This window comes from Lacerta agilis, chromosome 17 (assembly GCF_009819535.1).
Source record: "Lacerta agilis isolate rLacAgi1 chromosome 17, rLacAgi1.pri, whole genome shotgun sequence".
NCBI lineage: Eukaryota > Metazoa > Chordata > Lepidosauria > Squamata > Lacertidae > Lacerta > Lacerta agilis.
In genome coordinates, this window is record NC_046328.1 from 39,376,165 (window position 1) to 39,399,024 (window position 22,860).

Below are 22,860 nucleotides of genomic sequence, written 5' to 3' on the forward strand. Positions count from 1 at the left end.
GCTGAAAGTAGGTGGCTTAAGCCACCCAAGTTGGGGGCTGTCACTGCCTCCTGTGGAAGTGAGTTTCATAGTCTAATTAAGCACTACAGGGCCCCTGAAAGTCAGAGCAGGAATATATTAATCTTCAGGGGAGGGCAGTACCCTGCAAATATAGCAGCCCTATTAATAATTATTGTCTTATCCAGACCTTTTCTTCTTTCTTGCTTCACAGCCTGGATTTTACACCTCCTCCTCCTCTGACAGCACCATGCTCTCAGTCAGACACCAACAATTTCTGAATGGGGCGATTTCTAAGCGCCTCTGAGCTCCCCTCCCTCAAAGGATCCCGTAGCATTAATTAATGGAGACACCATCCATCCCCCATGGGAAAGGAAGGTCAGTGGAGGAGAGTCACCAGCGAAGGAGGATATAAACAGACATCAGCGCTCACACAGGGGACGGTCTGCAATTGCTCTCACGAGCTAAAGCAAGTTGCAGATCGGAAGTGTCCTGACTCAGCTCACTTAATTTGAGAGATACCAATGTTTCCGAGTCATATAAGAGGCCCTGTATGTTGTTCTGGATGTGGAGCAAAATATTCTTGCATGCTCAATTACTTAGCATCCATTTAGTTAACTTGGCCCGCAGCCAGAAATGTTGTGGGCGGAGGGAACATTGTGAGTCAATGGAAAACAGTAAAAGACAGATACAAATCGTCTTACACGACTGGATAATTTAATTTTAAAGAACCTTATTTAATTTGTTTGAGAGCTTCAAGTCATTTGCCCGTGGATTGGCATCAGACTTAAAAGAGTGATGATAATAATAGCAGTCATAGGGAATTCTCAGTAGGGAATTGTTTTTGAAAATGCCCCACACCCCTTAAAAAGAACTAACTAAGAATCCATCATCGGTCATTTGCCAGGTTCTCATGAGTAAAAGACTTCGAAATGGGCTATTTGAAAAATATTTTAAACCCTGGCCAGGCAGGTCGCTAGAACGATGACACATGCAATGATGTCCAGGAGATAATTTTGTATCCAGCCTTAAATCCACAAGCCTAATGTTGGTGAGGAATTGAGCTGCTTGCGTGTGGCTCCCTGTAAGGACCCCTCTTGCCGTTCTTGTTCTTGGTTTGCAGTTCTAGTTTTTCAAGATGGATAATGAGACCTCCGCACATTTCAAAGGGAGGCAGACAATCAAACACACTGTCCTGATAGGGCCAATTTTTTTCCTTTTCAGTTAAAAATAAGTGTGAATTGGCTTTTCTAGTTTGGCTTTCTCAATTTCATTGTAAAGTAGAGCAGCCACTGAGAGGATCTGGAAGAATTAAGCCTCTCTCTGTCTGTCTGTTTCTCTGCTGGCCTGTAAGTTTCCCACCAGCTGGTGGGGGCTTTTTGAAAAAGATGCAAAAACAGGCCTGCAAGGGATTTTGGGTGACAAATTTCAGAGCTTTAAAATTTGCATCCTTGGAAGCAAGGAAGATTCTGTTGCAATAAACCCATTTTAATCTTTAATAATGTGCCGCAAGACTCTCATGCACACTATCTTCTTCTAATAAGGCATTTGGTGAGTTTCTAAACTTAGAAGTCCACAAAGGAGATGATGATGCATTAAATTCCTCCCTGCTTTACACACACACACACTCTCTCTCTCTCTCTCTTTTGGGACCGAAACAGCTGCTTCCATGACTTGCAAAGGCCCCAAAAGTCACGAGCAAAACTCAGTCGAAGTATTAGCTTTCTGTGGCTATTTGCTGTGCCTTTTCCTTCCCACGGCTGTGTCACTGTTACAAACCCATCCATACAGAAGCTGCTTTATACTGAGTCAGATCATTGGTCCATCTTGCTCAGCACTGTCTACACCAGGGGTCGCCAACCTAAGGCCCAGGGGCCAGATGCGGCCCAATCACCTTCTCAATCCGGCCCGTGGACGGTCCGGGAATCAGCATGTTTTTACATGAGTAGAATGTGTGCTTTTCTTTAAAATGCATCTCTGGGGCATAGGAATCCATTCATTATTTTTTTTCAAAATATAGTCCAGCCCCCCACAAGGTCTGAGGGACAGTGGACCAGCCCCCTGCTGAAAAAGTTTGCTAACCCCTGGTCTACACTGCCTGGCAACCGCTCTCCAGGGTTTCAGGCAAGGGAGGCTTTCTCAGCCCTACCTGAAGATGCCACCACCAAGGACTGAACCCAGGACAATCTGGGTGCAACGCAGATGTTCCCCCACTGAGCCACAGCTCTTCCCCCATGCTTCTGAGTTTCAAAGGAAACACAATAGCCACTAGTTAGGTGGCTTACAGGGCTTGCTAAATTGTTTGCAGCGTCACAGTGCTGGGGAGTGATGTTCTGTCCACGGGCAAGTTTTGGACCCAGCCTGACTTTCTATTTTATTATTTATTGAATTTATATAGCGTCCTATACCTGGAGGTCTCATACATACTCTTTTTTATTGGCCACAATACAGTGGTACCTTGATACTCGAACGGCTTTGCTCCTGAACAAACCGGCTCCTGAACGCCGCAAACCCGGAAGTGAGTGTTCCAGTTTGCAAATGTTTTTCGGAAGCCGAACGTCCGATGCGGCTTCCGCTTGAGTGCAGGAAGCTCCTGCAGCCAATCGGAAGCCGTGCCTTGGTCTTTGAATGTTTTTGGGAGTCAAACGGACTCCTGGAATGGATTAAGTTCGAGAACCAAGGTACCACTGTAGTTCCCAAAATTCTTTATCATATTTAGCGTGCACAGGGTGTTGTCTTGTCTTTTGATTCCCTTCACAACACGGCCGCGATTATACACCCATTTTCCAGTTGGTAAGATGGTTTATCAAGAACTGTGCCTTGTTCCAGCACCTGTGAACAAGGTCCCCTCCCTCCCCACAGCACATTTAGAGCACATAGCTCCCCTCCCCCAATAATCCATGTAGCTTATCCCTAGCAGAGCTGCAATTCCCACAGTCCCCAGGATGCTTTGGGTGTGCGCGTGTGCACACACTATGCTTTAAATGTACTGTGTGGACGTAACCCAAGTCCTTTTATTATGGGGTGTGTGGGGAGGCAACCCTCACAGGCTTAACACCAAGGCACCAAGGAGCTGCCAGCAAATGGGAAGACTCAACCAGGCATTTGCATTTTTAAAACAAAAAATACAAAATTGGCCTCCATTCATGGCTCACATGCAAAGCAGTTCATCAATATGCATGAGGGGGTTCATTCATGAAAAGAAGTAGTTTTGCATACACAGCAGCTGGGCTGCAGCGCAGGGAGGGGGGGAGAGAATTGTGATGAGAGCAATTATTTTTCCCTGTGTCCTGCCAAGAATATTTTCTCACAGACTCGAGAGAAAAGAAGGAAAGCTGGAGTTGGGGGTGGATGGGCAGGGAAATAAGAGCTTTCATAGCTTAGGTTGAATATTATCTCCCTTCCCTCCTGATATCATAATTGTCACCACCCCAGCCGTCATTAAAGTAATAAGAAGAGCCTGCAGGTTCAGGCCGGGGGGGGGGCATCATAATTCAGCTTCCTTTTTCCACAGTGGCCAAGCATTTGCCTCAATGGGAAGCCCACAAGAAGGACCTGAGAGAACAATGACAGTTTCCAGGAACTGGTACTCAGAAGCATCACTGCCTCTGATTTTGGAACAAATATAAGGTTTTTGAAGAAAAAAAAATTTTTTTTAATGCACCATCTTCTGTAGCTGGGTGTCTTTAGCAAGAGTCTGCATGGACTGTTGTTTGTTTACTTTTCTTTTGCTCTTGTGATTAGAGCAGGCAAATGGGTAAAGAACTGGGAGTTTGTTCCCAAACCACACAGGACAGTCAAAGCACTGGTAATTTCTATAAAAGGGGGGAGGGGCTGGGGATAAAAGCTGTGCCCATTTTACAGACAGGAACTCCAAAACACAAAAAGAGCCTGCTGGATTAGGCCAATGAGAGTCCACAGAGTCCATCATGACCAGGTGCCCCAAAGGGAAGCCCCGTAAGCAGGATTTGAGGAGAAGAGCACTCTCTCCTCTCCTCCTGCGGGTTTCCAGCAACTGGTATTCAGAGTTAATAGGGTTTCTGACTGTGGCAGGCAGGACAGAGCTACCCCAGAGAAGAAGCCAGGCAAACAACCAGCAGCAAGAGGGGAAGTTTGGAGACCAATGGCAAAGAAGATTTGTCTGTGGGCATGTTTGTGTGTGTGAGAGAGAGAGAGAGGGAGGGAGAGAGAGATGGGGATTTTGCAAATGCAAGGGCAGATAATAGACCCTGTTAAATAGAGAATGGTGGGTTGAAATGAGGCTGGGGATTTAACTGACACATGAATAGTTAGGTGGGGGAGAGGGGGTGGGACAAAAGCCAGCACGCAATGTGGGCATGGAGAGACACCAGTCATTCTCTGCCTTGAACCCCCTTTCCCACTTCGGCAATCTGGAGAGTGGATTTAAAACTGCTAGTCCCAAATTGCGCATGGAAGGAACGTAAGAACTGCCCTGTCAGTTTTCAGGCCAAGGACCCTACTAGCCCAGCATCCTGTTCCCACAGGGGCCAACCAGGTGCCTGTGGGAAACACAAGCAGGACTCGGGCACAAGAGCAACTCTCCCCTCCTGTTTGGTTTCCAGCAACTGGTATTGGTAAAGGATGGCGCACGCGTGCCCAGAAATTAAGAGTGTGCATAAATTGGAAACGGGTAAGGAGCAGTGCAGCCAGGATGGGGAGGAGGGGAATGAAAGTGATACAGCTTGAGTTTATAGGAGCAAGGGAAATCACCATGGCAACAGCTAAGCTTGACATGGTTATGACTCTCACTTCTGCTTTGCCTTTCCTACTCCCCCCCCCCCAATCTCCTTCTCTCTCCCTTTCGTCTCTCAACTCAAAGCACATCTCCTTTCCAATTAAATCTGAAATCCTGAGGAGTCAGGGACATTTTTGGATTACAACTCCCATCGTTGCCATCATCTCCGAGCACTAGGGACCAACATCTGGAAGGCTACAGGTGTTCCCCATCTTTATTTCTCCCACTGACTGCAGGGTGGGTGTGGAAGCAGTTTTAAAACGCCAAAAGTCAAGAACATAAGCAGAGCCTGCTGGATCAGGCCAACGGCCCATCCAGCCCAGCGCCCTCTTCTCAGACTGGTCACTCAGGTGCCCTAAAGAGAAACCAGCAAGCAGAATTAGAGCACAATGGCCATTCTCCCCTCCAGTAGTTTCCAGCAACTGGTATTCAGAGGCAATGCTGCATTGTGGCTATTGCTATTACTTTTTATTGTTGTTGTTGTTTATTAAATTTCTATGCCGCCCTTCATCCAAAAATCACAGTTTTACAATATAAAAACACAAACATACCATGATATCAAACAAAAACAATACCCCCCCCCCCAGTTTAAAATGCCATTGTTTGTTTAATTAGCCAAAAGCCTGGGAGAAGAGGAATGTTTTTGCCTGGCACCTAAATATATGTAATGCAGGTGCCAGGTGAGCTTTCCTGGAGGGAGCATTCCACAAACAGGGAGCCACAACAGGAAAGGCCCGCCATTCTCCATGAATTTGCCTAAGCCTCTCTTAAAGCCGCCCAGACTCACGGCTTCCTGTGGGAGAGAGTTCCATAGTTTAACTATGTGCTGTGTAAAAATAAACAAATCACTTTTATCCCAAATCTTCCAGCATTCAGCCTCATAGGATGTCCACAAGGTCATGGATCCAGCAGGGCAGAAGCAACTAAACATCTCTACTGGTCTGTTATGGTAGACACCAAGCCCACCCACTTTTTCTGCAAGGCAGAGCAGCATGCGCATTGCAGGTCAGACTAGAAGACTCTTTGCGCCTCTTCCAACTCTATAGTTCTATGTTTCTCTGGTCAGGTTGTAGTGACAACACACCCAGTCAAAGGGCCAAATTTGGGCTCTCTTGTAGCAAGGGCACCTAAGGGAGAGTAGCTCCCTTGTATCATAGTTCAAAAAACTTCCACCATAAAGCTATGAAAGCCTCTTTCCGTCATTGGCCCACCCCTGTTGCCGAGTCCTTGGCCACCGTCTGTGGGGCAGGGGTCTTCCCTTGGCCTTATCTGGAGGGCAAAGACCTCTGACCTTTCTCCATGAAGCAGTAATTTAATCTGAGACACAATAGGACTGTTAAACAAGCCGGCCTTTGACCCCTCTCCCCGCCACCCTTCCCCGTTACAATCGGCAACCCCCCTCCGGCCTTTTCCCCAAACAGTGGCCTCTCTATCTGTCAAAGTGCGGAGTGGTCAGTTTTCCTAACCCTTTGGCCACTGTCAGCTTGCCAGGGCTTTGAGGGTGCCTGACAAGATCGCCCTCTTTCCTAAGCAGGCAAGCGTCCGCACGTGGTCACTGAGGCACAAGCCGGACTGAAAGCAAAGAAAATCACAAACCACGCTATGGAACAAAAAGCGTCATTTACCACTGAAGAAGCCACGAGTCTTGAAGACTGACAAATTGATTTTGCCATGCATTTTCCTGAAGCCAGAGGTGGTTTAATGCAACGCAAGAATGTTTAAAAGTTGTGTATCACTTCCAAGGGTAGGGAATGAAGGCTTAATAATAATCATCACCGCCACCATCATCATCTTCTAGACCAGGCACCCCCAAACTCGGCCCTCCAGATGTTTGGGACTACAATTCCCATCATCCCTGACCACTGGTCCTGTTAGCTAGGGATGATGGGAGTTGTGGTCTCACAACACCTGGAGGGCCGGGTTTGGGGATGCCTGTTCTAGACGTTCAATATGTCACTATTAGTCTATAAAGCCCATAACTTGGGACCAGTTAACCTGCAAGATCGCCTTACTCCAAATGTGCCCACTCAACTGCTTTGATTTGCAGAACCGGAACTGCATTGGTAAGTTACCAATTTTCTAGTGCAGCCGCACCTACACTTTGGAACTCCCTGCCTATTGACTCTTTTTGGTGCCTGTTAGAAACATTTTTGTTTAGACAAGCCTGCAGAATGTCGGTGTGAGTTTTAATCTGTTTCTATTTTTTTATACATAAAAATGATTAATAGTTTTTTTACTGATAATTTTCTTGTTTTATTCTGTTAGTAAACTGCTCTGAGTTTGTTTGTTTGTTTGTTTGTTTGTTTGTTACAATCAAGCAGTGTAAACACATTATTTAAAACATAAACGAGAGGGCACTGCATTAGCTGTGTGAAACTAAGCCAGACAGAGCCGATATCTACTCCTCCCAAGACACCTTTCCCTATCCCTCAAAGATGCCAACGGCCGGCCTCTCCTTCCATGCAACAAGCATGGCCATCTCCAAACAGCCTTCCTCCCGTCCGTCCGTCCCTCAGTCAGTCAGTCTGCTTAGCATGTTACCATGACAGCTGCCAGTCACCACAACAAGATGACCCATTTGGACCAGACTCCTCAAGTAAGATGTCTGCGGCGGCTGCAGCAGGCAAGAGGGAGAGGGAGACAGTGGCAGGGAGAGGAAGGTGCTTCCTTCACAGGCTGGGGTGCGGCGCAGCCCCCCCACCCCACAATCTACCCCAGGATGTCAGTGCAGGAACTGGGATTCAGGAAACCCGCTTGCAGCACAAGGAACGCCAACAGACAGCTTTGGGTCTTGTCCCCTCCCCAGTTTCCTTCCTTCCTCCCTCCCTCTGGCCTCATCCTGTCTTTGTCCAGCTCCCTTGTTCTCTCTCCCTCTCCCTCTCCATTGCTACCCACAGGTGTCAGGTGGGAGAAGAACCAGAGAGGGGGATGTAGGTTGAGATCCCCCCCCCTTAAAAAAAAAAACCATCAAACACCCGTTAAGAGCAGAAAGCAGGAGGCCAGCCTTGTTTGTGTGTTTAATCTCACAGCTCTCAAGCAATCTAATAAATTTCCGAGGCTTCGTTTTTATGACATTTTGAAACCCCTGGGATTAGCTATGCTTGTTTGCATCTTGCCTCTGAGGAAATCTGGGGCAAGAGGCAGGCCATGCAACGCAGACCCCTTGCTGCCCCAAAGCGCCTCATTTCCACAAATGTGCCCAGTTCTGTGCCCCATCCTATTAGGCACCATGTGGCGGTCTCTGTGTGCCTTGAGTTTTAGTCCATTTCCTGCCTCTGCTGTTTTCTGCTTTGTGAGTGCTGTTTACGCTCACAATGGCCCTGTGAGGTAGGCCTGGCCAAGAGAAACCAGAACGAGGCACTGCAGCTGGATTCCCCACATCCAAATTCACCGTTGTAAGAAGATAAGAAGAGTCTGCTGGGTCAGGCCAAAGGGGGCCCATCTAGTCCAGCTGCCTGTTCTCACAGGGGCCAACCAGATGCCCAGTCCTCCTTTATGGCCATCTAAGTTGGTGGCCACCACTGCCTCCGGCAGGAGTGAGGAGAAAGTAACTCCAGGAATGACAGGCAGGACTGCCAGAGTTTGGTTCAAGACAGAGGTGGCCCCCTAGTGCAAGCAGGCAGGTCCCCAGAATCTCCTACTGTTGCCCAGATCTCCAGCCGACAACCAGAACTTTCACCTCTCTGCAAAACCAGCCTGAGCTTTCTTTGACCTCACCCCATTCCTAGCTGACCCATTCTTTTTCCTTAATAAGCTTCACACTTCCTCTCTGCCGCCCATCATTAAAATTAGAAACTTGGGAAATGCTATGTAGTTGAAAGGATGCTGAGCCACCGTGGATCCGGCCTGCTGCATCCTCCTCCCAGCATCCTTGTTTGCAAAACAGGCAGGGGCTGGCTCTGGGGGTGGGTCTCGGGCAGTGTGGGGGGGTCTTATCAGGTGGAGGGGCACAGGGCATTCACATATCAGGCCTTTTCTCTCTCCCCGCCCCCATTTATCTGGCCCCGATCTATGATGTAAGACACCCACACAAACACCCCTCTGCACCCCATACAGGAACTGAGGAAAGAGTTGAGATCTCATAAACAGGATTATAACTGCTATATGTTAACACTGCCTTGTAATTCTGGTGGAATCAGTGCCATCAGAGAGCCAGTGGGGTGTAGCGGTGAGAGTTTCGGACTATGACCTGGGAGAGCAGGGTTCGAATCTCTGCTCAACCATGAAGTTCATTGGGTGCCTTTGGGCCAGTCCCTGCCTCCCAGCCTAACCTGCCTCACAGGGTTGTGTTGTGGGTGATTCATTCAGGAGGCGAGACAAGCCATATACGCCACCTCGAGCATCTTGGAGAAAGAAAAAGTTGGGATAAAAACGCATGAAATACTAAAATAGAAATATGCAAAGCAGGAACATTTTAAAAGGTGTCAGGGCTGCATGTGGCAGAATTTGGGCAGGTGAGAGAGGAGGGGTTGTATATACCCCCACTCTCTTAATGTGTGCTTGCAGCAAGCCCTAAGTTTCAACAGAGCCATTCCTTTTCGCCCATCCTGTTTTCGGACTCTTAAAAATAAAACAGAACAAACCCCCTCCTCCGCGAAGTCGGTTCCCCCAGACACAGCCAGGCAAAGCGATCTGATGGGAAGCTGGGCGCATTGAGAGCCACGCTTCCTCTTTCTGGGGCTGGCTTGGCGCCAGGCGGCAGGCATCTTTCACTTCTGCACAGCTGGGATGTTAAAAGATGGGCTCCTTCCCAAAGGGAGAGAGAGAGAGAGAGAGAGAATGCTTCATGTGCGCATGCGCGCGCGCGCGCACACACACACACACACACACAACTCCCTGCTCAGAATTCCTTTTCCAACAGATGTGGAGCATTTCAACCCAACCCCAGAGCGAGATCCCAGCATTCTGCAGAGGGAAAGGAACGACAAGTTCACATTTCCGTCACACAGATGGGAATCGCATCAGGGTTTTAGGCACAAGAGTCTGTTCTTCCCGGGGGGAAGGGGGGGTCTCCTTTATTCCTTCCACAGTTCCTTTTACCTGCATTTATTTATTTATTACTTCCAGCTTTTGCACCTTTAATGCTCCTCGCTTCTGCAACAGCAAGCCTTTCTCCTGCACCCTGTGCCTGCTGCACCCTAGCAGTTTCCTTCTGTCCTCTCTCAACCCACCCACCCCCACCTCTGGAAATGCAATGGAATGTCCGGTTGGCTGCTGTGAAGCCATGGGGGGGGGTGCAAAAGAGAGAGAGGAATATTCAGGGATGGAACAAAGGCGAGGCAGGACAGGGGGATACCAGTGTAAGTGCCCAAACAATAGCCCTTTTGTCCAGCTCGCCCCAGCACCCAAATCCCGAGACAATGGCAAGCGGCTGGCTGATGGTGCTGACACCCAGGGACAGACGCAATTCAGAAGATATGCTGAATGGTCCAGCTGTTTTCCACCCTGGCTACGGAGGGAGGGGGGTGTTGCTGGGGGAGGAGTAGGAAAGAGAGAGAGTGTGTGTGTACAGGCCAGCTCAGGAATGAGGGATGCAAGCGAGATAGCTGGGCCACGACTCAAAATGGCAATTCCGGGTTCCCTGGGGCAGCCTCCAGGCTCGCAGAATCTGCTTTGTTGTTTGCAAGAGAATCTCAGGATCCACCAACCCGAGCCAGGTGCAAAAGACATACGGTACATCCTTAAAAGCAGCAACAACAATCCCAAATGAAGCCCAGGAATTCGTTTTGAGCACAAGACGACGAATGGAACTCCCAGTCCTTCAAAAAAATAATATTCCACTCCTGGTTACCCCTCAAGCTTTCTTCATTTCAGCGGTATAATTTGCAGGTGTGGGGAGAAAATGATCGTTTTGTTGCTACTCTTATTAAACAAGTGGAAGTCAGGCATCCTTGCTGGTCAACTTCAACCCGGGGATCAACCGGTTTTCCTGCCAGCCTCTGCCCTTGGGGTATTCTGTGAGCTTTTAGGGGGTGATGAGACTGCCTTGAAACATGCTGGGTTGCAAATTTCTTGAATACAACATGTGTAAAACTTGCACACTTCTCCTTGGTTCCCCTCTGCCCCCCCCCCATATGCCTGGACCTGTCCAGAAGAGCACCTGTGTGACATCACCTCTGCCTCTTCCTTCAAATCCCTCCTTTAAACCCCTTTTCCGCAAAGCCTTCTGCAACAAAACCCAAGTGCACGTAACTGTGAAATAAATGCAATCTGCCTTCGATTCTGTAGTGCAGCAGTGGAGAAGCCTCAGGCCTTGGGCGCAAATGTGGCCCTCAAGACCTTTCTGTCTGGCCCTTTCAGCTCTACCCAGACTACACATGCATAACTTTATCTGTATGCTGCCTTCCTATAGTTAAAAGCATGCACAAGGTGACTTGCAACGTAAAAAAAAACATAATTACAAAAATAAATAGTAGTCATGAACAACAGGAGAAGCATCAAAAACTACACAACCCAACTGAAACAATTTCCATATAATTCACAACAACATCTAATATAAAGATACAAAAAAATTGATATCAGTAACAGGAACAACAAAACCCCCTAAACAATACTCAAGTCCAAGAGCCTGTTCAGCAGCCTCAGTTTTTGTAGATGGAGTCTGTCTAGGCCCTGCTCTCCCAGGACAGGCAGCAGGTCTTCCAGGACTCAAACCCTTCTTTGGTTCTGCTGTGGATTCTTCTTGAGTGTTTTTGCCTAGCTACCATGTGTCCTTGAGCTCAGATTGTGCTTCTGGCATTACGGAGGGATGCAGGAGTAAACGGAGATGTCTTGCTCTGAGCACTTTCTCTCCTGGCCCCACCCACCCCTGGCATCCAGCCCCCAGGCGGCCAAAGGCATTTCCCACCACCTGCTAGAGTCTAAGTCCGTCTGGGCAGAGATCTGCCCTATTGCACAAAGTGCCATATGTACATTGGTGGCACAATATAAAAAAAAATCCTGCAGCAACTGCCTTTTTGTGAGGACCTAGGAAGCTGCCTTATCCTTCCTCTAGTTCACCAGGGTCTCCTCAGAGGTAGCAGTGGCTCTGCAAAGCACCTATCAGGCCTGCTAAAATCACACAGGGCCAAACCAGAGAGGCTCCCTGGCCTTCTGCCTGCCATGCACACTGAACCGGGTACCTGCCCCAAATGCTGTTCAAAGTCGCCAAGAGGGTGGTGAACTCAAAACTATAACACCCAGAACATGGACAGAATGCCAAGCCACAATGCAACCTGCAACTTCCTTCTTCTTCTTCTTCTTCTTCTTCTTCTTCTTCTTCTTCTTCTTCTTCTTCTTCTTCTTCTTCTTCTTCTTCGCACCCAGCCACTCTGGGCAGCTTCCAACAGAATATCAAAATACAACTTGACTTCCTGGTACTCTGTCCTGGAAAGAGATGCTTTTGGTTGCACTTCTGAGCTGAGCATTAATTGGCTCTTAACTCTCAGCGCTTTTCTCCAAGGCTATTCCAGCGAGAGTCAGCCTGTGTTTGTCCCCCGCCCACCCCGGTAAAGCTTGGCTCCCTCATCGATTCTAAACATTGCGAAGATCAGCACAGGGGTTTCTCCAGAATGGGCTGAAGTAGAATCGATGAGGGAGAAATTAATAACACTGAATTGGAAAGGAAAGGAATTTATCATGGAGGATAAGACCAGCAATGGCGGCTGCCCGTGGTGACTTGGTTGTCTTCATGGCTGGAGGCAGCAATGCTTCTGAATGCCAGTTGCTGGAAACCAAAGCACAGGAGAGGGCTGCTCTTGTGCTCGGATCCTGCTTGTGGGTTTTCCATTGGGGCATCTGGCTGGTCACTGTGAGAACAGCAGGCTGGACTAAATGGGTCCCCATGGGCAGCTGATCCAGCAGCCTCTTCCTTGCGTCTTCCCTTCTCACAAGCTGCTTCCCAAATTAACAATCGGCGTCAAGCCTAAACCGTACCGCACTTTCTGGGTGAGAGGCGTGTGTTTTGAGTTGGACTCTGGGGTTGGACTGGGAAAAGGAATAATTGAGTAAGAATTGCGCTTCTATGTGTTCTCATTCCGTTATGTGTGGCAGTCCTGACACATAATTCCCCCCCCCCCATTTAAATGAAGAGGATTAAGCTGTGGATTCTTCCTACAGTTTCTGAGCCTGAAAATCTCCAAAAACAAGTATTTGATGAGCAAAGGGAAGATCTTATAATAAAAAAACAATCTCCGGAAGACCCAATCAAGGATGAGCAAGCCCATTTTTCTGGTATTCATACAGCCTCCTGCTAATGACAACAGACGAAGCCAGGTGGCTGCCTTTCTATCAAATGGCTCTTGAGTGTGAGGCAAGTGCCGTTGAAGGAGGAAGGGCCTGATCCTCTTGGAGATGCTCTGCCATGTACAGGATTCTTTCCCTGGCATCTGTTGGCTAATCTGCTGTACGCTGCTTAGAGAGCAAATGGTTTATAAAATACAGGAAATCCTGGAGAGGGTGCCTGAAGGAAAGGGTACGGCCGGGGCTGGTTGAGGCTACGGGTGGCTGCCAGCCACGGTGACTAAGCTCTGTCTCCCCAGCCAGAGGCAGCAATGCTTCTGCATAGGTTTCTGGAAACTGCAGAAAGGGAAACTGCTCTCGTGCTCAGGTCCCAATCGCTGTCTTCCCATGGTCGGCATCCGGTTTGGCCACTGTGAGAACAGGATGCTGGCCTGGCCTGAGAGGCAGGCACCAGTTTCCATTTAAATAAAACACGATAAGGGGTCTCTTTGGGGGTAGATTGAAATCCATGCAACACTCCAGGGAAAGACGGTTGCGACAGGAGGCTGGGACGACGGCAAGCAGCCCCTGCCCGTGCCGCCAGTCACTGTTTGGAGAAATGAACTCAGCCCCTAGAATGACAGGCAGCTCTGCTAAGGTTTAGGGACAGCTGGGTCTGGGAGCCAGGGAGGTGAGCAAACAGATGTGGAAGGAAGGAGTCAGGGAGACAGCTCCGCGGGGACTATTGGGAGGGCAGAACAGGCACCTGGATCCAAAGGGCCTCTGACGAGGGGTGACACTTGCTCAGAGAGGAGCAGAGATGCAGAGAGAGAGAGAGAGAGAGAACGTGGAAGGGGAGAGGGAAGAGAAGACTGTTGAGGAGAGATGGGCTTGCAACTGATTGGGTTCAAAGCAGGGCTGCAGCTGCTGCGATTTCCAGGCTCACAAAAGGGGCGATCTTCCTTCCTTCGAGACCCACCCGACGGCATCAAAATGTTTCAGCATGTGGCTGGAAGAAGAGTGCTTTGCACGAGGCAGGGCTGGGAAGGCTTGAATACTCCGCATCAAAGCTTCCTGCCCTGCTCCCAGCCCCAAGCAAGAAAATGAAAATAAACCGAAACCAGATTCTGCGACTGTTGAAGAACACTGCAGATATTTGCTCCTTTTGCATGACTTATGGATTCAGGTTCAAGTGTGAGAGAGACAGAGGGGTGCGGGGATGCGGTGGGGGGGGGGAAGAGGGCAGGAAATAGATGCCGGGCAGGAAGACACAACCACACTTTGACCACTGGAAAGTCCACCTCAGCCTCCCCAGATTTCCTCTGAGATGGCCAGGCTAATCTCAATGGCCCTAAGTGCTAGAAACTTTCATGGGCTGTTTATTTAAAGATGAAAACACGCATGCACATGAAAGAAATCCTCCCAGGTTCCTGGACACAACCCATGCTTGATATTCACACAGGTTACATGGGTGGCATTGGCAACTGAAGGAGCAGCATGGTTAAAGAGCAAGTCCTGGTTTCAAGCTTAAGATCAGCTCTTTCGTGGTGGCCTCAAACAACCCCTTGGCTGCAGTGGGAATCCCTCCCCCCCCTTAACTCAGGATGCTGCAGTCTACAGATGCTGTGGCCGCCTGCCCTTTTCCCTGAGCTGTAAAAACACCTTCAACAGGGTGATGGGAGGTGACACAGTCATCTTCCAGATGTGCAAAGAACCACCCCCGCCACACGAAACGTGACAGCAAGCCTCACACCCAGATCTGAAGCATAAATGGGAACCTAGGAAGCTGCCTTATACGGAGTTGGACCCACTACTCCATCTAGCTCAGTTATGTCTACACTGACTGGCAGCAGTCTGCCAGAGTTTCAGGCCTAGAGAAGACGGCGATTGAACGTGTGGTGTTCTGCATGCAAAGCCACTGAGGTTACAGCTGTTCCCTTTAAAAACAAACTAAGACTCCAGTCCTCATGATTCTAAAGAAAGGGCTAATTTAAACAGGAACAGAGGGACCTTCCCTGTACCATGTCAGGACCCTTAGTCCCATTTAGTTCAGTTTTGTCTTCACTGATGGGCAGAGGCTCGCCAGGGTTTCAGAAGACACAGCCTCAACCCTAGCCGGAGATGCTTTCGAGGACTGAACTTGGGATCTTCTTCATGCTCTACCCATTGAGCTATGATGGCTTCCTTCCATCCATCCTTCCTTCCTTCCTTCCTCCTCTGCAGGAGGCCTATCTCGGCTTGTCATTATAATGTATATACAGTATGTCAGGGGCTTTGAGATGCATAAAAAGTCAGGCTCAGCATTATTAACTGGACTTAGATAAGCAGCTGACTTTTAAATGGATGAGCTAAGTTCAAACAATCTGGCACACTCCCATTAAAAGGAAGAAAAAACCCCCAGCTCTGATGTGCAGCTTGTCAACCGAGAGGCAGCATCCCAGGAAGGGCAGCGCTTTGGCCCAAGACGGCTCCAGCCTCCAGCTGACCTTCTGAGCTAGCTTTCAGCTGCAGGGCCTCCCTTTCATTTTTGCAATATTTTATACTGGTTTTGCCAGGCAAGAGGAGGTTTCATGGATGCTAACACCCTCTCAGCCACTGACATTTGTAATTACACAGGTATTAAGCGCTAGGAATGGGGGGAGGCCAGGACATTGAATTCTACTCTCCCTGCCACCCAGGTTATCCTTTTTCTCCTGCAGCAAAACACACTTATTTCTGCCAGGTTTTCCTTCCCAGAATTATTGACTCCTGTCCTGGAATATTAGGGGTCGGAAGTAAGTAAGTAATTCTAGTTTAGTATTTTGTCAAGATGATGCAAGTGCCTTAATAGTTAAAGGGGGGGCTGGGGGGGGAGACAATGCACATTTTGTAAAGTTGTGTCTCGCAAAAGCGCACTGGAATATTTTTTAGGATTCTGCAAGCACGTTTATTAACTTTGATTATGTCTTTTTGGAGGGGGTCTGATCCAAAGGAAGGCACACACACAGAGCCGCCCCTCAGCCTTCTTCCTTATCAGTGATCCACACTGCATCATACAAATCACAACTCAGAAGCATATCACTATAGAATTGCAAGGGGACCCCAAGGGTCATCTAGTCCAACCCCCGCAGAGCAGGAATCACAGCTAAAGCACCCCTGACAGATGGCCATCCAACCTCTGCTAGAGTCCACCACCTTCCAAGGTTGTCCATTACCATCACAAAGTTCTTCCTAATAATGTTTAGTTGGAATCTCTTTTCTTACAATTCGAATCCACTGGTTCAGGTCCTACCTTCTGCAGCAACAGAAAACAAGCTTATTTGAGGGACTGCCTTGGAAAGTAGAGGACTCTCCTTCATTGGAGGTTTTTATGAGAGGTTGGGTGGCCATCTGTCATGAATGCTCCGGTTGCAATTCTTGCACTGCAGGGGGTTGGACTAGATGACCCTTGGGGGCCCCTTTCTAACTCTACAATTCTATGAATTTCAGAACTGAGGGTGCTTCAGTTACCTGCACAGTGGAGTTTGCTTGCAGGTGTGGCCATGGGGGTCTTGGAACGAGTTCTTCTGAAAGCCAAACGGAGGTGAAAACTTTCTTTCCACTATCGGAACCCGAAGGAAGGAAGGATGAAAGACTACTGGAAGCTGTCAGAGTAACTGGGAGCCTTTTAATAGGCACAAAACTGCCGGGGTGTGTGTGTGGAAAGAGAAGAGGGTGAACATGAACGATCAAGGATGCTCCCACCTTGGAGAGCAGGCAACCTGCCCGGCACAGACACGGCCACCTGTGCCTCCCAGCACATCCACGAAAGATCTGAAGGAAGGCGAGGCAGCTGAATCACCACAGAAAGGATGACAGCCCTTGTCATGAGATGCAAACACCATGCGAGTCCAAAGCAACGCAGAGAGAGAAAAGGGTTTCAGAAGTATCGTAAGAAGGATGTGGATAAAATTCAACCGAGGGGGGGGAAGGATAATTGCCGAATGACGCACACAGAGGGGAAAATATATATATATAAGCCAATCTCTATTTGCCTGCTATCAGTGGTGTTCTGAGTTGGCTGCTGTCAATCAAGTAGAGAGATCTTAAGGCTGCCTCCCCCCCCCCTTTTAACCTGAAAGCAGTAACTTTCGAATGAAAGAATGGAGGTGAGGAAAGGATATGTTTGTTTGTTTGTTTGTTAACTTTGTATTCCGATCCCCATCTGAAGAGCACGTGGCGGAATAAATGATAACATAATAAAAATGAAACACACTGAAAAGGCCATCGGTTGCACCTAGAAATGTGCGGTGAAGGGACAGGTGAGCCTCCCTGGGGAGAGCACAGGTAGGAGACAGGTAGGCTGTGACCTGGGCCTGGTGCATCAGAAGGGAGGTGTCCCCATGTCGCAAGTAGGGTCAGTTTTGAATGCCTCTTGATTGCTTCGGCCCAGGGGCCACATTCCCTTCTAGACAATCTTCCGAGGGCCACATGCCAGGGGTGGGCGGAGCCAGATGGAAATGTGGGCGGGGCAAGGAATGTGAATGTCCCCCTTGTGCAGGAGGCTAGTTTCCACTGTATCTGGCCTCCCTCCCTTGGCATCCTCCACCCAGTCCAGAAAGAGGCATGATCAGGGCTCGAGGACACAGTCCAGCCGGGCAAAAATATTTGGGGCTAGTGAGGGGGCGCGTGTGGGCTGCAGAGTCCCAAAGGGCAGATTAGAGAGAGGCGGGAGAGATTGAGAGCGGTTGCCCCAAGTTGTCAGGGGTGCGCGAGAAACTGAAACAACTTGGCTTTAGAAGGGCAGGGCAGCATTTGGGAAAGCAAAATTAAAAGCTTGAAGACCACAAATTATTTGAGGGTGAGGCAGTTAAGGGTGTGAGCTGTGAACCAGGATGCTGGTAGTTTGAACCCTGCCTCTGTCTGCTTTTGTCCTTCTCTGTAATATGGGGGTGATAACTTTGCCACAACATCCCGACAAGGTTGTTGTAAAAATGAACTGGCCTACTCTTTAAAGATGTCGTTTTGGAGAATTTTGGTGCAAAGTGTGAAACATTTTAAACAAAGCCCTAACATAAAAGGAGGCCTGCAGGCTCAGATCAAAGGCCCACCTATTTCAGCACCCTGTGGTGAACACCAAACTCACAACAGGGTGTGACAACAACAGCCCCCACAAAACTCCCTCCAGACCTAAATAAAGACTGAACACTAAAGCAATAAAGCCCAAACTACGTCCTGCAAGCAGAAGTCAATATAAGAACATCAGAAAAGGCTGGCGGCTGGGTCGGGACAAAGGGGGCTCATCCAGTCCAGTTCTCCCAGGGGCCAAGCAGCTGCCTTAAGGGAAAGTCCACAAAAGCAGGACTGGAGTTCAACAGCGACACTCGTCTCCCCTCCTTGCGATTTCTACAAACCAGTGTTCAGAGGCGTTTACAGCCTCCAGCAGGACTAGTGATAACTCGCAAGTCAGTTTATTAAGATGGTCCCAGATGGCAACTAAGACAAAGTGTGCCCTCTCTGGAGGACCCAGATGACAGCAGATCCCACCCCCACCCCCAAAACACATATACAGCAATGACTCTGCAGCAGCAGCAGCTTCTCGTGGGACTGGGTTGTCTGAAGGGGCCCATTGTCTAGCAAGACTCCAACGCCGCTGCCCGAAGCGTGATGGTATCTGGACTCGGCGGACACAATGGGCCCCTTTGCTCGGGCAGCCCTGCTTCCACGTGGATTTTGCAGCGCGGGCATTGGAAAAGTCAAAAGTCACGGCGGAGCGAGGCAGAGGCAAAGCAAGTCCGACTCTGCGAATGACCCACGTGGGGCAGCGGGACTGCAGGAGGCAGCGGCAGTCACCAACCTGGATGGCTGGAAAAGAGGACGAGCCAATTCACAGGGGAGGCTTTGTAGCAAGGTTTCCGAATACCAGTTGCTGGAAACCACTGGAGGGGAGAGTTGCTCTGGTGCTCGGATCCTGCTTTCAGGTTTCACACACAGGCATCTGGTTGGCCACTGTGAGAACAGGATGCTGGACGAGATGGGCTATGGGCCTCATCCAGCAGCCAGGCTCTCCTTATGCTTTTACGACTTCAAGGGATGCTAGCGAGGCAGCACGAGCCGCTCCTTTGTGTTTATCCTCTGCTGTCTGTAGCCGTGATGGCTAAAGTGGCCAGTGTGGTGTAGTGGTTAAGAGCGGTAGACTTGTAATCTGGTGAACCGGGTTCGCTTCCCCGCTCCTCCACATGCAGCTGCTGGGTGACCTTGGGCTAGTCACACTTCTTTGAAGTCTCTCAGCCCCACTCACCTCACAGAGTGTTTGTTGTGGGGGAGGAAGGGAAAGGAGAATGTGAGCTGCTTTGAGACTCCTTCGGGTAGTGATAAAGCGGGATATCAAATCCAAACTCTTCTTCTTCTTCTTCTTCTTCTTCTTCTTCTTCTTCTTCTTCTTCTTCTTCTTCTTCTTCTTCTTCCTGTTGGGACATCCCAACCCCATGATGTTCTCCACCCTGACTGTGCCAGGGTCCTTGGAAGTGATTCACTTCAGACAGGGGTGGCTAATGTGGCCCACTCTGTATGTTGCTGGACTCCAGTTCCCATCAGCCACGGCCAGCCTGGCTAATGGGTCAGGAAGGATGGGCACTGGAGTCTGAGAAGATCAACATCAGCTACGGACCCTCACACTACAGATGTAAGAATAGCTGTGCTGCTGATCAGGACAAAGGGGCCTCAACTAGTCGAGTGCACTGTTCTTACAGTGGCCAACCACATTCCCTGCGGGAAGCCCAACAGGATCAGGCCCAAAGGGGGCACAGCTAGTCCAGCATCCTGTTCCCATAGCGACGAACCAGATTCTCCCATGGGAAACCTGGAAGCAGCACAATCCTTGGCACCTCCAGGTAGGGCTGGGAGAGACCCTGGCCTGGGATCCTGGAGGGCCACTGCCAGTCCGTGCAGACATTACTGAGCTAGATGGACCAACAGTCTGACTCAGGATAAGGATCCCAGCAACTGGTATTATTCAGAGGCACGATGTCTCCGATGGTGGAGGAAGAACGCAGCCACCCTCACGGCTGATAGCCACGGCTGGTCTCCTCCTTTGGGAATTGATCTGATCCTCTTTACAAGTTTCCCAAGCTGGGGGCCATCACTACTACCTCTTGGGAGAGTGAATGCCATAATTCAGCTCTGCACAGCGCGTGGAGGGCGGACTTCCTTTGGTCTGTCCGGAATCTCCCAACATTCAGCTTCCTCAGATGTCCCTACACCACAGAGCCTAGGGCTTGCTGATCAGAAGGTCGGCGGTTCGAATCCCCGCGACGGGGTGAGCTCCCATTGCTCAGTCCCTGTTCCTGCCAACCTAGCAGTTCGAAAGCACGTCAAAAGTGCAAGTAGATAAATAGGTACCGCTTTGGCGGGAAGGTAAACGATGTTTACGTGTGCTGCTCTTGTACTCTAGCTCCCTCAGCCAGTAAAGCGAGATGAGCGCCGCAAGCCCAGAGTCATCCGCAAGTGGACCTACCTTTACCTTTACCTTTACCTTGGGTTACAAACACCTCGGGTTACAGACTCCACTAACCTGGAAGTTGTACCTCGGGTTAAGAACTTTACATCAGGATGAGAACAGAAATCGCGTTCCGGTGGCAGCTAGAGTGGAACCTCAGGTTAAGAACGGTTTCAGGTTAAGAACAGACCTCCGGAACAAAATAAGTTCGTAACCAGAGGTACCACTTTATTATGAGAGGGAGAAAAGCTTCTCCCCATCCACTTTCTCCAAACATGGAAAGGAGTCTCCTGGCAAATGAGCCTGAGGTGTGCAGCCATTCCTGAGGACCAGGTGCTGGCTTAAATGCACCTTTTGGCCTGATCCTGCAAGGCCCTGGCTTCTGACTGAGCGTTATTAGAGGAGCCCATTTCAGCTTGAGCAGGGTGCATTTACCCAACATGATTTATTTATTCCGTCTATGTGGAGAGCACATCTTGGTGGCTGCCTTCCCCACTCTGAGGCACGAGGTATCATCCCAGAATCATACAATTGTGGGGTTGGAAGGACCCAAAGGGGTCCCCCGGTCCAACTCCCCGAGATGCAAAAGTATCCGAACGTAGTTTGCAAGGCCACAGCAAAACTCCAGCAAAGCGGTAGCCACCGTCCCTGTCAATCAATATCAACTAAGCATCGAGAAGGAGGCAACAAATCTGCAAATCAGCAGGACTCCGGGACACTGACACACACTGACACACACACACACGTAATTGCAGCTAAAGCAGAAAATGAACATAAGAGAAATGAAAAGGAATAGGAATATTTTTATTGGCCAAGTATCAATCACACTTGGAATTTTGCTTCGACTACACTGCCATGTAAAGAAAACGTACCTCATACAAACACTATTCCCCTCACGATACAACAGCACAACAAAGGAACCCCATACCACCAACTGACCTACCTCCCTTCCGCACACAACTACAAATTCAACAGTTTGATGGCACAAGGGGAAAAACTATTCCTGTGCCTAGGTGTTTTTGTGTATAGAGTCCTGTCAAACAGGTAATGACCGGGATGCGAAGGGTTAGATAAAGAACAGTCCCATGACAGGAGGATGTCAAAAAGACAAAGGCTTTTTCACCTTCAGTTGGTACCTCAGAAGGCAAGGAGATGCTCAGGAGGGTGTCCGGGTGGGGGGGAGGAGCTCCCGTGGGGGGGGGGAAGGAATGCTGTGCCAGGGAAAGAACTGAATGAACAGCATGAGGACTAGTCCCTTGAATGCTCTGAACCCAGTGGTTGAGGGACGGCCATCTGATCTGCTTCAAGTTCTCTCTTGGCTAGGGATACCCAGGCACAAGAGACCCTCGGCTCTGCTGTGGGCAGGGGGAGACGAGGGAAAGAGTTTGGGCGTTGTTGCTGCCAATCAGGGTGGACATCCCCATTTACTGACTGCATTTATACCCTCAAGGTGTTTTCACGTGGCTCTGTTCTCCAAAGCACCATCCTCACAACAACCCCATGAGGTAGGCAGGGCTAAGTGCAGGGGATTTGAACCCGGGTCTCTCCCACACTCCACAGCCATATCCAGGCTGGTCCCCGTTACAGAAGGACTTTGCTTGGCCATTTATCATCAGAGTTTGGGTACCAGAAACTCCCAAGTTCAGATCTGCACGCAGCTGAGAGCGCTGGTGGCTCATTTCCATTTTTGCAAAGTTTTCTTCCAGCCAGCCATAGAACTTGTAGAGTTGGAAGGGACCCCGGGGGTCATCTAGTCCAACCCCCTGCGCTGCAGGAACCGCTGCTGTTCTTGGGCGTTCTCTAGAGTAGAGAAGGTCTACCATGGCTCCCTGGCAGAGCCCCTGGTCTGCTTGCAGACCATGCCAGGCTCAATCCCTGCTGGCATCTCCAGGTAGGGCTGCAGAGCCAGGGCTGCCAGCCCGTGTAGGAAACACTGAGCCAGGTGGACCCAATGGCCCGACTCAATAGAAAGCGGCTACTTACGTTCCCTAGATTTGTGGAGAAAGTGGCAAACTGGGAGGAGCCCCGCCCTAGGCTTGGTTCCTCTCAATTTCTGGGTGGCTCTGGAGAGCCTTGGGCAGATGGCATGAAGTCGGGCTGACTAGGGACAGAGTTAAGTTGCTGGGGGAGAAAAAAATGGGGGGGGGGGCGAGAAAGAGCTAAAGAGTTAGACTAGGCAGCAGTGACAATGCTCCACTGGGCTCTGGCTGGCTCTCAAGGCTGTTGGTACTGTTAGAGTTTTGCCTGCACAATGTGTTTCACTTTGGGGTTTTTTTTAACGGGGGGGGGGGACACAAGAAGGGGAGAGGTGGCTGGCCATGGCCTGGGAGCCGGGAGAGCAAATGCGGCCGGCAGAGTGGGGGAACACGCAAAGGAAGCTGGGGGGGGGGCGCCGAGTCCGGGCAGAACATCTGCTTTGCATGCCGAAGGTCTCGAGTTCAAATCCCCCCCT

At 49.7% G+C, this 22,860-nt stretch overlaps 1 protein-coding gene across 1 annotated transcript in view; it reads right to left on the reverse strand.

The window, feature by feature from the left end:
* The window catches only part of PEA15 (proliferation and apoptosis adaptor protein 15), a 45,767-nt gene that overhangs the window by 22,376 nt on the left and 531 nt on the right, over positions 1–22,860 (reverse strand). The window lies entirely within an intron of this gene.